Source organism: Callospermophilus lateralis, chromosome 13, assembly GCF_048772815.1.
Source record: "Callospermophilus lateralis isolate mCalLat2 chromosome 13, mCalLat2.hap1, whole genome shotgun sequence".
NCBI classification, from domain to species: domain Eukaryota; kingdom Metazoa; phylum Chordata; class Mammalia; order Rodentia; family Sciuridae; genus Callospermophilus; species Callospermophilus lateralis.
Window position 1 is genome coordinate 107,721,923 of NC_135317.1, and position 11,926 is coordinate 107,733,848.

The following is an 11,926-nucleotide window of genomic DNA, read 5'->3' on the forward strand; positions in this document are numbered from 1 at the left end:
CTCAGCCCCGTCCCCCAGCCCACGGCCTGCCTGCTGCCTGGGGCCACCCCATGGCTGTTCTCATCCAAGTGCAGTTTACTGTTAAGCAAATATCGATGTCTTGTCCGGATGACCCAAGTGAGGAAGAGAACCAGGAAATCGGACCCATCACGTCAGCACGACAGCAGGTGTTTTGTAGGCCTGTCCTCTTGGTCCCCAGGACACCCTTAGGTAGGAGCGAGGCTCTAGTGGAGGAAGTGACCCATTACCTGAGGGAGAGACCCACAGGACGTGGGGGGGCAGATAGCAGCCCGAGGCAGTCTGGGTTCTTCAAAGAGGAGGCGACCTGCAGGCTGCACCTTGATGCAGTGGAGGTGAACTTATCTCAGTCTAGAAACTCAGTGGAATTTAGGTTGCTGTAGGTTCTCACTGTCAAAATTACCCACAATACGGTCTCCTTAGGCTGACTGGCACCCGTTCCCACTTCACGGTTTTCATGGACAGTTCAGAGACTCAGGGTGCTGCTGAAGGGTCAAAAGCCACCCAACTGGCCCTTGTTTGGCACTTGAGTCAGTTTTCACACAATCCTCCCTTGCAGTTTCAAATATTAAGGCACATGACAATGTTGGCTGTGCACGTCACCCAAGGACAGCCCTAGGCTGCTTAGAGATGTCCCCACAGGTCATATGTAGCTGTTGGCTTGCTGCTCACATCCGTCCAGCAGATGATTCTTTTTGTCCACCTGACCCAGGTCCATCTCACCTGGGGCCACCGTGCCCACAGTGGCTGACTGGTCATGGAATCAGAATAGGACAGGTTGGTTACCTTCAAGGAAACCTTGTCCTCTAAGCTAGTGTAACCAGACATCTTACCACGTGCAGAAATTCTGGAATATTCTCTGGCCTTAGCCCCATCTCTGGGTATTCTGACTTGTTTCGATTTGGGTGAGGCTAGGGATGGAGCCCTGTGCATGCCAGGCAAGCACACACCCTGGATACTCCAGGTGGGGCCCTGGCATCTGCAGAAGTGGTTCTGTTGGGAAGTGTGGCCTGTGGGAGCAGCTCCTTGGCACCTTTGGCTGCTGAGTTTGCGCAGAGCTCTCCTGTTCTCAGGTGCGTTTCCAGAAAGACCTGGCCCTGGTTTCTGCTTAGTTCTTCTGTGCCTCCTCAGTCAACCACGCCAACGCTGCTCCTCTCTTCTTTCCCATCCTACTCCAAAATTCCCCCAGCTCCAGGGAAGTCAGGAGGTCTGGAAATTGCTCTTTTTTCTTAAGAGGGCCCTAAAATCTCTGCTGTGGTCTAGGATGTATTGATTTAAAGCTTCTCTCCACGAGGGCAAGCTCGTATCCCTGGTTCTGTGGTGTTGGGTGGATTCTGTCTTAATGAACCAAACTGCCACACAACATGGACTGAATGTGTGTGAGGCCCAATCCACAGCAGTTTCCCTCTCGCCCACCAGCAGGTTTTGAGCCAGACCCAGGTTCCCAGTTTTCTGCCTGTCTCTGTGGTGGCCTCGCATGCCCCAGGGCTGGGCACCTTCTGCCAGTGGCCAACAGAGCAGGTGTGCCAGGCAAGAGGCAGAGCAGCTTCCTTAAACTGCCCCAGAGGTGACCATGTCCGTTCTGCTCGGGCAAGCACTAGTCATAGCGCTGCCCACCATGCAGGGCAAGCAGGGAAATGCAGGCTCCAAGCCTTGTTAGACTGTTCAGGAGGAAAAGCCATTGGCTGCCGGTTCTGCCACAGCCACATCATTCTAGCTCCTCCCCCTCCCATATCAGAGAGGAGGACCAGGGCTCCAGAAGGACCTCATCAGGTAGCCTTGCCAGCAGGTGTGGAGTGGGTAGGAGGCTCTACTGCCCAAACCCCAGCTCCCTGCACTGCCCACTCCTCCTCCCAGCCCTGAGCCTGTGGGAGGATCGGGGAAGGAGTGTGAGAGTGGAGGCCCAGTCAGGGCTTTTGGTCTGAATCCGAACATGGCACTGTGAGCCACTACAGTAGACATTCCAGGATGACACCACGTGCATTTCTGAAAAACTCTGCATTCTTCAAAGTCACACTCTAAAAACAACAGGAATTACAGGAGAATTGGGCTTAGAGGAGCTACATCAAAGCAGGGAAGTCATGGGCCTGAAGAAATGAGTGGGTCTGTCCCCAGATCTCGCTGAGACCCTGATGATCCTTGTGGAAACACAGTGGTGCTGATGGACACCAGGAGCACCAGGCTTGCCGTCCGTGGACCTCAGCGCTGGCCTCACTGCTGAAGACCGGCTCATGCGCAGGTGAAAGTGACCCAGACAGCTCCTCTGACTTCAAGGGAGGGACCTTCTGGAATGCTGGCTTTCTTCACAAGACTTCTAGCCATGTGCCTGTCTTTGACCTTGAGCTTTCTTGCTAGTGTGTGGATAGATCCTGCCCTTGCCAGGTGGGAAAGGCCGGGCACATTGCAGGGAGGAGTGTACCAGGGGTCCATCTGTTCTTTTTTTTTTTTTTTTTTTTTTTAAAGAGAGAGGGAGAGAGAGAGAATTTTAATATTTATTTTTTAGTTATCGGCGGACACAACATCAACATCTTTGTCTGTATGTGGTGCTGAGGATTGAACCCGGGCAGCGCGCATGCCAGGCGAGCGCGCTACCGCTTGAGCCACATCCCCAGCCCCGGGGTCCATCGTTTAAAAGGTGGTCCTAAGTGTAGTCTTTTTCTTTTGTAACACAGAGGAAAGGCCTTTGTTTTGGTCAGCTCAAGCCAGGCCAAGCTGCATGACCACATGCACTCTCAGTGGCTCAGGGTAGCACGGTCACTTCTTGCTTAGGTAACACAGCGGATTGGCTCAGCTCTGTTCTGGGTCTTCCTCATTCTGTGGCCCAAGCTGAAGATCACCCTAGCTCCTGCACAGTGCTGGTCTCAGGCCGAGGGAAAAGGAAGATGGCAAGACCACAAGGTGACCCTTGAAGCCTCAGCTGAGCAGGAGCCCCTGTGGCCCGTGCTCTTATTCAGGGCCCAGATGGATCCAGGTGTCAGGGCAGGACTCACCTCCTCCCACAGTGGGAGGCAGGGAGAGGTGGAAGGTCACCCCCTCCTGTGTCTTCAGGGTTTCTTCCCCGCATGGCTGACGGGCTGACCGGCTGACCCTAATGCAACGCCAATAGACTGCTGATTCTCTTCACTTGAAGCCACCTTTCTCAGGAAAGGAAGGCTTTGGTGCAGAGGCCTTCGTCTGTGGCTCAGCCTGTGCCTTTTATTGTAGAAAGGGTGTTCTGAAAACACTCCAGAGCTCCCCCAGGCCTGAGGGGGCCAGGGGAGAGCAGGGGTCAGCCTGGAGGGCTGGAGGCCAGCAGGAGAGGGAGCTACTGCCAAGGCCGCAGCACCCACCTCCGGAGTGGGCAGAGCCCGCAGCCAGTCCTCCCCCCACTCCCCATCAGCCCCACCCGCCCTGGCTGGAGCCAAGAAGAAGTCAGAGGACAGCGAGCTGGGCCACACCAGGCTGCAAAGCAGGGAAGAAAAGAAAGAGCAGAGGAGGGAGAGAGAGCCCCCAGACATCTGCCCTCACGAGCAGCCTGTGCCCTCCATCCCCACCACCCCACCTGTGCGCCTTTAGGAGGGAGAGGAGGGCTCGCCCCCCTTCTACATGCCCTGAAGTGCATTCACTATAGAAGTCACTGATGCACCTAAGTTCCAAAAAGGAAACTCACAGCCTATTCCAGGCACCTAAAGAACAAGAGTGTCTCCAGGTCACTGAGGGCTGGGGAGGCTGCTGGACACGTGCAGGGTGCTGGGGATTGTGTGGGTCCCTCCCCTAGACTTTCCCTTTACATTATTTTTCTTGAAACAACCTTAATCTTCCAAAAACATGTCTAAATACACTACGAAGACTTTCTTACCTGCTTGAGGGCAGGCTGCAGTCACAGGGCTCCACTGCATTTCCCTGCACATGTGCAGCACAGCCACCCAAACCTGGGACCCTCCTGGGCCCCTGCGGCCAGCCCACTGGTCCCTCCAGCCTTTCAGCAATGTCCGTGAGAGCAAAAGGGTCTAGTTTAGACATACTCTGTGCATTTGGTTATTACACGTATTTAATCTTCTTCAGTCTGTGACAATTCCTGTGTCTTTCCTTGATTTTCTGTGACTTTGACACTCTGCTGAGTACGAGCCAGTTATTTTGTGAAATGACTCTCGATTTGAGATGACTGATGTTTTCCCCTGATGAAGCTCTTGCCTCTGACAAGACAATCACAGATGCAAAGCTGCTCTCGTCGCACCCGCCACGAGGCACAGTGTTTGCTGGATTTCCATTTTCCCGTACTGGAGATACTAGCTTTGATCGCTGGATCAAGGTGGTATAGCAAGTCTTCTCCATGCTGAAGCTACCCACTGCAAATCATAAGTATTGGGAGGATCTTAGAGACTATGTGAAGATTTCAGTTCTCATCAGACCTGTAATTTATTCATGGGTCTCCCAAGGCTTTATAGGTTCTTGCACTTCAGTGTTACGCACCAGGTCAGAATCCATTACTATGGCTATTTGATACTCAGTTGTCCCAGACCTGCAGTGGGACCTGCCTTTCCAGCTGGCTTCTTGGACCTTTGCCGGGTCCCCATCGTTCCTCGTACACTCCCTCACTTTCCGCTGTCCCTCTTCTAGGTTAGTTGTGTTCTGTTTTGTCCCATCCTGACACCAGCCATCTCTCCAGGACCACCGGGCTTGTTTAGTGGAAGTGGAACGAAGAGGCCAAGGCCTGTGCGTGAGTGTGAATGAGGAGTGCTCACTGCTGTGAGGGAGCTCTGTGCTCAGGCCCCCTGGCAGTGGAAAGATCTAGCAAACCAGACGCTCGACTTCTTCCTCTGGGTATTTACTTCTCCATCCATCGCTCTGTAGTAAAGAGGATCACTCACACCAGTGCCTGCAATTCCAATCCACCATGCCCCTGGGTCCGTCTGCCTTGACTCAGCCAGTGACCAGCTGGCTCCTGTATCCTTTGGTTATGGGCTTATTCTGTCAGTCTCCCCGATGGCCACATTTCCTGCTCACACTGGCGTTCTGCACCCGGAGGACCTGCTGTAGGTGTTCTCTTACTTCTCTTCTAGGAGCCAGGCGGCTTCTGCTTCCCATGTAGACGGCTGACTTTCCTTGAGCCGAGGTTCAGGTGAGGTGCGAGGGGTTCAGCTTAGGGGTTAGTGCTTTTTTTAACTCTGTGTAGGTCCAACTGTTCCAGCACCATTTGTAGAAAAGCCTTTTCTCCCCCCTTGACTTGCCTTGGTACCTTTACAAAAACAAATCAAAACACCGATTATGTGGCTCTAATTCTGGACTCCATGCTTTTCCATCGAGCTATTTATCTAGTTTTATGCCAATACTACACTGCTTTGATCACCTGGGGTCTACAATAAGTCAGCTGGAGTCCTCTTCATTCTTCTTCAAGGTTGTTTTGACAATTCTAAATCCCTTTGAAAATTAACTTTATGCTTACAAAATAAATGCTTGTAATTTTGATTAGTATTACATTTAATTACAGATCAAGTTGGAGAAATTGGTATCTTAACATCTGAGTCTTCCAATTTGTGAGAACGGTGTATTTATCTTATTACTTAGGTCTCTAATGTCTCTCAGAAGAATTTTGTAGTTTTCAGTAAGGGGATGTGCAGTTATTTTGTTAAATTTAAAATTTGTTAAATTTTGTTAATACTATTATAACTGGAATTAGCTTTTAGACTTTCATCTGTTTTGCTTATTTTGAAGTTCTGTTATTAACTACACACATTTAAAATGATTGCCTTCCTACTGAATCAACCTTTTTGTCAGTAGGAAGACATGGTCTTTTTTATAGTAGCAATGCTCTGTCTCAGAGTTATATTGACTAATATTAATATAACAACTTTGCTATTTTCTTCATGATACCTTTTTTCTTTTCTTTTCTTATTTTTTCTTTTTTGAGGTATCTGTGATTGAACTCAGGGGCGCTCAACCACTGAGCCACATCCCCAGCCCTATTTTATATTTTATTTAGAGAAAGCATCTCACTGAGTTGCTTAGCAGCTTGCTTTTTTGCTGAGGCTGGCTTTGAACCTGTGATCCCTCTGCCTCAGCCTCCCAAGCTGCTGGGATTACAGGCATGCACCACTGAGCCTGGCCATGATGTCTTTTTAAATTATTTTAGATTTGACCTGTGTCATTCTATTTACAATGAATCTTCCTTTTAAAATCCATTCTGATGGTCTCTTCCTTTGAATGGAGGGTTTGTTTCCATGTAATATTATTCATATATCATATATACTACATATTATATAATGTGCTACATATGCCATAAATCATATATACTATATGTCTCACACACACACATATTAAACATATCAACACAATTTATGTTACATATTGTATGGCCCCCAGGTTGTCCCTCTGAAGTGGTGACCCCCTGGCGCATTGACCTACCAACTTCCCTCCGCGCAGTTCTGCTGGTTAAGGGCTAATTCCTCCTGTGAGGAGCTGCCCCTAAGTCAGTAATGACAATCTGGAATCTGCTCTGCAACAGTAGCCAGGTCTTGGTCAATCAGAACGACCGGCGCTGGCCCATCCATCGCAGGCGTCTCCACATTGAAATAAGGCAAAGGCGTCTGTCTTCCTGCTTCTGTTTTCTGTGTGTGTCTTCCTTTTCTCTGGCTATAAATACAGCCTGCACATGTGGTGGGGTGGTACATTCTGAATTGCTGCCAGATTCTAGAATTGCCAGGAAAAGCCAATGAAGATCTGAAAACCTGGATTCCTTATAACTGTCTTTTAACAGGGTTGCTTTAGGGCTGCCACTTCCCCATACTTCCTGGTGCCCCGGTGGGTGGGTGGTATCCTCCTGAGGCAAAAGAGAAGAGACTGAAACATGTGCTCGCACAGGTGCCCAGAGCTGGGTGCTGACCTGTGCATCCCTGCCCTGAAGTCGGGTGGTCAGAGGAGGAGGCTCAGGGACCATACGTATTGGCTCCAGCCCTGGTCCCCCAGGCCAAGCTTCCAAGGTGGCCCCACCCCAATGAGCCCCAGTGCTCAAGGGCCCCCTATGGCTCCTGGTTGCAGTCACGGTCTCCAGGTGTGGCAGGCAGAGTCAGACTCTTTGGTTTTCACTGGCGAGGTCTCAGTGCCTGCGGCCAGTTCCAGAGGTGTGGGCTGCAGCAGCCCCTCCTTCCTCCATAATGGCTGGATGGCACGACTTGGCCAGGGCCACACCAAGAGCAGAGGGCCCCGCTGTGTTTTCCCGGCCCTAGTCCTCCAGGTCAACCAGAGGCGGGGCTGAAGATGCCTCTTTCAGCTCTCCTCTGTGAGTCCTCCCGCTCCCCATGGTCTGGCAGGCCACCTGAGGTTCACCTGGGCTGCATTCCTGGTTGGAGCCATCTTCCCCGGGTTCTTCCTTCTCACGGGGCCCCCAGGCCAACTCCATGCAGAACCTGGCGGGGTGGCCTCTACACAGGCAATGTTTCCAGGAGGCACCCCCTCCTCAGAATGAATGCCACGGGGCCTCCCCTCCCTCTGCTGGCTTGAAGCCCAACAAAGAACATGTGCACCCCAGAAGCCTCGACAGGTTCTGACTTTGGATTCACTGCGAACAGTAAATTCCAAAATAACTATTGAAAGAAACAATACAGGGAAGTGTACAAAGTTACTTCACCCTGTCTCAGGCCACCCCTCAGAGCTGTTCTTGGTTCAGGCCACCTTGGCACTGGAATCACTGTATTCCACAGGATGCTGTCGTTAAAAGCAGTATCAAGTCACTTCTGTGTTTATTGTTAGGACACTGTCGAGGACACTGCTCACCACGTTTGTTGAATCCACCGGAGAATTTTCTCTCAAGTCCTCCTACTAGGAAGGTTATGGCTACTCATGAACAACAAATTTGTTATAGACATACTGTTTTTGCTTAAGGACACCATGAACTCTACATGATTTGTGTTCTCCTCTTTAGAGTGGTTTTGAGGAAGCTCCAGGTCAAACTTGGCAAACCCAGCCCCTGTACAGGATATTCCTAAGTAGAGCTGGTGACAAGTGGTCTATCTTCCAACTTCCTTCCCCTCATTTTTACCTTCACATTGATTTTGCCTTTATTTGGTTTTCATCATTTGTGCATTTGTGGAATCCGCCTTAAGCCTTTAAAAAAAATGGGAGTGAATGGCCTTGAATAAGGAGAGGGGAAACAGGAAACAGGCGGGCAGTCCCTGGGGCATGGAGGGCTGTAGCTGGGGCAGGCTTGGGACCCCAGGTAGCGAGGGGAGGCGATGCCCTCTGAGGGTGGACAGGAAGTGGCCGGGCCTTCTGAGGACACCTTGAGTGTCCTCGCGGAGGAGGAGGGGCTGCCTCCGCAGCTGGAGGAGGGTCCACAGGGCACCAGAAGATGTCCTTTCCTTTCTAGCACTTGAAGCAAACCCACCAGTTTCCACTTTGCCCTTTTTTGTCACAGAACTGGCTGGAGGAATTCTAAAGTGGGAAGACTTAATTGGGCATCGCTTATTCAGCGCGAGAATCTTCCACGACCTTTTTTCCTGAATCAGAGTCAGGTTCCCATGATCAAAGCTTCTCTGCTTGCACATGAAACTCACTCCTCATGTTCCCAGAGGGCTGGACAGACTCTCACTCTGAGCCTTGCCGACATGGGGACCTCCAGGGTTGGGCAGTGCCTCACAGTGCGTGGACCCTGAGTGACGGCAGCACCCACCTGCATGCATCCCCAGAGCAGCAGAGGCGGAGGTGGGTGCCTGCAGGATGGCACCTGGACACACACTGAGGCTGTTCCTCTCCCTCCCCCGCCAGCAATCAGAACCCAAGGAGTTTTCTAATTTCTTTGTGCTGCCCGAATGGGCACGGGCCTCACTGTGCCAGCGGCAATTATCCCTGATTGCTGTGAGAAGAGGAGGTGGCAGCTGTCTGGAGGCAGGAGCTTTGCAAGGTGGGTTTTAAGTCTCTTCTCAGCAGGTATCCAGGAAGAGGCTTCAGACACTCGACCAGCTTTCCAGAAAATCAGACTCAGCAAATCCCAATTAAATGGTTTCCCTGCCTAAATATCTTGCGGTGTGCACAGGCATGCTGGAAGCTGTCAAGGGTGGAAACGGTCTGTTAGAAGTTCACGGAGCCAGCTCAGGAGCATCTCCTGAGAAGCACTGGGCTTTATAAAGCAGAGTCAAAGACACACACCATTTTAATCTTCATGCCACTATCAGCCAGGCATTATTAATCTCGATTTATAGATGAAGAAACCGGGTCTCAGAACATTGATGGCACTTGTCAAACTTGGATCATGAAGCCAATCGATGACAGATAGGACCCAGTCTCAGGCCTAGCTATTTAAGTTCTGAGCTTTATTATTGAACTTTCTCTTTTAGACTGTATGTTTATCAGCTTTTTGTCACTGTAACAAAATACCTGAGAAAATTGTCTTATAGGAGGAAAAGTTTATTTTGGCTCCAAGATTCAGTCCATAGTGGCTTTGGTCCCACTGCTATAGACCTGTGGCAGCACAGGGCATGGAGGAGGAAATCCACTCACCTCACGGCAGCCAGGAAGGAGACAGAGGGAGAGGCAGAGGGAAGGAGAAAGGGGAAGGGGGCTAGGACAGAGACAGTCCCCAAGGGCATGCCTTCAGGGACCTACTCCCTTCAACAGGGTTCCATTCAGCTAAAGCCCCACCTCTGAACCCCAGGGAGGACGCGCCCTCAGCACTCAGACGTGGGGACACCCCAGGTCCCAGCCACAGCAGAGAGATGCAGAGCCCTTAAATAAACAGAGGAGTTCCACACGTCGCTCACCTCACAGCTCCCTTGGTCCCTCGCTCGCTGCTTTTCCCTCCCACGTGCTCCCCTCAGCCTCGTGCTCCACTTCTGGCTTCCACTGTCCCCTCACAACATGAAACACACCTTGCAGTCGCTTTGAACCTGTCCCACGACCAGGAGGGCTCTGGGGCTTGGCCAGGGAACAGGCAGAAACGCGGCCACACCACGTATCGCTCAGCCAGGTAACAAGGGCTGCTCTCTAGATGGACCAGGCCACCAAAGGCAGAGTCGATTGATGTTATTTTTACTCCCCTAGCTCTACAGGCGGAGGCTGTGGAAATAACTCAGGAAGACTGAAAACCAGGGGCCCTGCTGTGTGTGACTTAGCAATGCCAAGCCCTCTGGAGGGTTTTGGTATTTTTTCTTCTTTTGGTTGATTTTTTGCCTCACTGATGAAAGAATATACTGAGACAAGTGAGGCTGAAGGTCTGCTAGCACTAACAGTCACTGTTGCAATAGAAACCAGGTCATTACCACTGCTTTTGACTCGGTGGAGAAAATGCAAACACAGGGAAATCATAGCAAAGAAGAGTATATTCTTTAGGGCTGATCCTTGAATCAGGAGAATAATGTCCTTTCCTTCTCCACCACTCTTTGAGAGAGAACAGTGCTCGGACATGGTGTGTACGCAAACATTATTAGTTGAATTGATTAGTTAATTATGTGAATTGAAATACCCAAGAAATCCAATATTCCTTACCTTAGATTCAAACCTTAATCAACATCTGAAAACATCTGTGCTTTATCCATATGCTAATTACACATCAGCTACACTCTAGGGTCCCACGCCACCTTCCAACTGCATTTTACAGGAGCTGAGGTCTCTTGGACAGAGTATTTTTGCTAGAATTCGAGAGTGTTTACAGAAAGGTAATAATTCAAAATAAAAAGAAAAGCTTCATCAAGGATATGAACAGGCAATGCACAGAAAATAAGTGAAAGTGACTGTTAGCCCTTTGAAAAGGTGCCCAATATCACTTTTTCTTATCGCAAGATGAATGTCAATTGAAACTACACTAAGATACCATTGCTTGCCGGTAAGGTTGGCAAACAACTAAAATGTGGCACGTGCTCTACTGGTGAGGCAACCCTGATGCAGGAGGGCCCTTCGGCACTGCTGGAGGGAGGGGAGAATGGCACAATTCAGACGAAGAGGAACTTGGCCAAACCTTGCAGAAAGAGACCATTTGACAAAGCAGTCACCCTGAAAGTTAGTCTTTTGGGAATCGAGATTCTACAACACTATCCAAAAACATACTAGCAAGAATAGCACAAGACAAGATGCACAGGTACCATTGCAACACTATTGGTGATAAAGACTAGCAGCAGCCGGAACCCATGGGTCAATAGTTAAATAGGCAGAGCTTCCACCACACAGCAAAATACACTGTAGAAACACCAAGGAGGGTCTCTCACTACAGAGATGGCTAGGGGACAGTGTTGAGGGAAGCAAAGTGAAGCAAAGTGAAGAAAAACATGCAAGATGTGCCACCTTTTCTTATATAAAGAAAGAAAAAATAGCTGTCTATGGACTAAGACCTCCGAGACTATGAGCTCCCAAATCAACTTTTTCCTTTAAAATTGTTCTTGTCTGGTCTTTTAGTCACAGCAGTGAGAAATCTGACTAAAACACAGGTCATGAGACCTTCCTGTAGGAAGCGCCCTCCTGGCTACCTGGAGGAAAGAGCATCCTCACCTCCAGGACTATGAGCCAAGAAGAATCCGAGCAGGCCTTCCTAAGTCCCTTGTTGATCACTGGCACCTCATATCCTTTTGCCTTCAATCATATTTTTCCATGACTGTCCATTCCTCATTAAGTCCACTATGAAAATCACTTTAATTTAACTGAGTTCCCATTTTGTTATGAAGGTTCTCAAGTCATGTGGAAGTAATAATTTGTATGCTTTTCTGTTTTTTGTTTTGATTTTTGGTTATAAGATCTTAATCATGAACCCAAGATGAGTAGAAAACATTTTCCTCCTCCACATTAGCATTTCTGCTTTTTGATAGAGGGAATAAATAATACATGGCATGATGAGTACGGTTCTGCTATGGCCTGAGGTTGAAGAAGCTGCATCTGTATACCAAAGACCCTACAGACGTGTGCCTTGGCTAAGTGGAACATCAGAGGTGTGGCGTAGATTGGGAGC